This window comes from Crocodylus porosus, unplaced genomic scaffold (genome assembly GCF_001723895.1).
Source record: "Crocodylus porosus isolate Cpor-Errol unplaced genomic scaffold, CroPor_comp1, whole genome shotgun sequence".
Classification (NCBI taxonomy): domain Eukaryota; kingdom Metazoa; phylum Chordata; order Crocodylia; family Crocodylidae; genus Crocodylus; species Crocodylus porosus.
This window is the reverse complement of record NW_017728948.1, coordinates 23,296,261-23,300,015: the sequence shown is the minus strand read 5'-3', so window position 1 is coordinate 23,300,015 and position 3,755 is coordinate 23,296,261.

Below are 3,755 nucleotides of genomic sequence, written 5' to 3'. Positions count from 1 at the left end.
TTCAGTTGCAGCCTTGGCTTTCCTGGTTTGCTCCCTGCAGGACCGGACCAGTGCAGAATAATCCTCCTTGGAGGTGAATCCCGTCCTCCATCCTTGGCCATGGCAACCATGGTTCAGGCACTGCTGGGCCAGGTAGGAGACTGAGGGCCATGGCCCTGGTCCTGGCTCTGTAGGCCTGGCAGCTAGGTGGAGGGGGGGGGCCTTCAGCAGGCCCAGGGTGGTGGGGGACTATGTGTTTGCAGTGAGGAGCACTAGCAGGGTCAGGGGGCTGTGGATTGGGAGTGAGTGCCATCGGCAAGGATGGGGGGCTGTGGGTCAGGAGTGAAGGGCACTTGAAGTGGTGGAGGGCTATGAGTTGAGAGTGAGGGACATTGGCAGACCCAGGGGGCTGAAGGTTGGGAGTGAGGGTCATCAGCAAGGCTGGAGAGTGGGGGCTGTGGGACAGGAGTAAGGGGCACCAGTGGGACTGTAGGGTTGTGGGTTGAGAGTGAGGAGCACTGGCAGGGCCAGGAACCTGTGGGTTAGGAATAAGGGGCACTGGCAGAGCTGGAGGGGTTTGGGGGTTGACAGTGAGGAGCAATGGCATGGGCAGGGGCAGAGCACCAGCATATCAGGCCTGCTCAGTGCCACAAAGCAGTGAAGGGGAACAGCTGCAGCCAGGCCCATGTCCTGGTGAGTGAAGGAGGCAGGGGGAGCTCTGATTTGCTATGATAAAAAACAAAACAAAATCAGGCAGCATGTAAGTGGTGAGGTGCTGGTCAACTGGTTCTTGAGTGCGTGGATCATGATAGAGTTGGGAGTATGCCAGGGCTGTCCACTCTTTCCAATCTTGTTCATATACGCCATTGAATCCCTGGCCCAGCACATCAGGCAGGACCCCAGGATGTGTGGAGTCCAGATCCCCAGAGAAAGCAAGGAAGAAACCAAGGTCCTGACTTACATGGACAACTTGAACATCCTTTGCCAAAATAAGTGTGCCGTAGAGAGAGCCCTGTGGCACACATGGGTTTACAAAGCATCAGCAGGGGCGAAGCTCAACGTGAACAAAAGCACAGAGCATCTCAGCCAGCACAGAGGAGCCAAAGGGCAACCCAGCATGGGCTCTGGGTGGCTGCTGCAGGAAGGTCTGGGCAATATTGACAGAGAGGGGCTGCTCTTCCCCCATGCTGAGCACACTTCTGACCTTCTGGCATTGCTGTTGCTGTAGCTTTTTAGTGTGAGCAGGTGAGTCTGTAACAGGTGCAGGGTGAGTCAGGGATGTGTGCAGGTCCCCACTGGTACCACAGGGTTGGGGCCAGCAGCTGCCTGGAAAGGCAGTCCTGCATGGAGCTACCCCAGTTTTGCTGTGTGCCCAGAGGGCAGCAGGATGTGCCATTGGCAGGTGGTGCAGAGCAGCTGTGGGAGCTGGGTCAGAGCTGTGTGCACATCTGGCTGATCTGCTCTTGCCAGTCCGGAGCAGGTGTGGGGTACACTGAGGCTGCACACTGCTGGCAATGGTGGGGAGGCAGTGCAGGATGCACGGGCTCCGGGTTATTGTGAGGCAGGGCCAGGTGCTGACTGGCTCAGTGGGGCTCCCATGCACACCTCACCATACCCACAAACCCTCCTCCACAAACCCCACAACCACACTCTCCCGTACACACAACCACACACCCCACAAACACCATACTCCCCCTTCACCTCCCCACACACACCCACAGATCTCTGGAGAGAGCCCCACTCACTACTACCTGCACACATACCCCACACACACCCCAGCCACCCTCTCCCTCCACATACCCCACAAACCCCATACCCAACCACACATCCCCACAAGCACAGCCCTCACAAGCCCCCCATACCCAGCCACATCCACACATACCCCCACACCCTCCCCTATGCCCCACATACACCCACACCCCCACACCCCTCTCTCCAGTATACAAGAACAAGACTTCATTTTGAGCTATTATGCAATCACCTCTATATACACAATGCAAACACACAAATCAGGACAAAAAAAACCTTTTAAAAATAAAATTAAAATATGTTATTGTGGATGTTAGATGTTTAGTATATAATTTGGGGGGGTTTCTGGTTCCAAGATGGCAACCCCCTTCCCAAAAGGAGTATTTCCAGGGCAAGGACAGGGACTTCTGGTGACAAAGGTCAGGGGCTAGGGGATGGGACTTCTGGCACCAATATGATAACCAGGGGACGGGGCACCTGACATGGGGTGGTGCTACCCTTGCAGCCCTTGGCAGCTCACTAAACCTCATGAAGTGGTCCTCCAGCCAAAATAATTGCCTACCTCTGAGTTAGATCAATTGCTCCAATCAAACAGATGTTAGCTATTGGATCAGGAAAGTGGAAGATTGGCCCCCATTTGGAGCCAATCCATAGATTTCATAGTCATTAGTGTTGGAAGGGACCTTGGAAGATCATTGAGTCCAGCCTCCTGCCCCAGGGCAGGAAGTCAACAGGAGTCATAGGATCCCAGCAAGATAAACATCCAAATTTTTCTTTAAGGCATTCAAGGTAGATGCTTCAACCACCTCTGGTGGCAGTTTATTCCAGGCCTTGGGGGTGCAGACTGTAAAGAAGTTCTTCCTTATGTCCAGCCTGAAACGGTTATGGAGGAGTTTGTGACCTTTGTCACCCCTTGGGGCACTTTCGTGAACAGACATTCCCCCAGATCCTGATGAGCACCCCTGATAAACTTATAGGTGGCCACCAGATCACCCCTGAGCCTGAGCTTTTCCAGGCTGAAGAGTCCCATGGCTCTCAGCCTCTCATCATATGGTCTGTTTTCCTGACCTCTGATCATGTGCGTGGCTCTCCCCTGGACTCACCAGGGAAAGGGGTTGCATCTTCCCCTGGCTCCATCCCTCCTGCCCTGCCCCCAGCTCCATTGCTTTCTCTAGATGGGAGTGGGGGAGAAGGCAGGGGATGGAGGTCCTTCTGGGGTTTTCTCAGCCCTGTTGGAGTGGGAGGAGTGAAGAAGCAAAATAAAACATAACCCTTCAGCCTCCTCAGTAATAAAGCTTAGCAACAGTCAGTCTTTAAATCTAGTAGCAAGCATTCAAATCCCTCTTCAGTAAAAACTGAATTTGACTCTGCAGTTAGCAATAGTTCCTGAAGTATTTCATGGGAGAACATAACAAACAAAGTATTCATACCAAGAGCTTTGTTTCCCATTGCACTGCAATAACAATTAGCAGCTAGTTGGCATTTGGCCATTGCATATTATATAGCCAACTGGCAAAAAGTGTCATTTTATTCCTGGCCTTATGCTTGCAAGCTGGGTGGTGTACATGTATAACTAACCTTGGTAAAATTCAAAAGTACTTTCTTCACAGAGCCAAAGGCTAATTGCCAGCCTACTTCACTGACCTTCATCTTGACTGATCTTTGTAAAGTGGTTACTTTTACTGGTACTTGGGTTTTGTTTTCCTCTTTTTGCCTGTTTTTGTCATGTTTACTTATTTTCCATCTTTTAATATTTACTATTCCATATATAGACATAAAGCCTTGAGGAAAAAATACTCAGGCAGTTACAAAAATGTTCCACACAAAGCCCCTTTTGGCTGCCAGGCAAAATTTCATCATGGATTATATTTAACCAAGTGCTTGAAGAAATATCTTAATAACATGCCAGACCACACAACACATACCCACTGGGGTATGGTCTTCACAATATTGAGTGACCACCTATTACTCCTGCTCAGGAGCTAACACAAGGCATTATTCTGGTCTTCTGTATAATGCTGACCCAT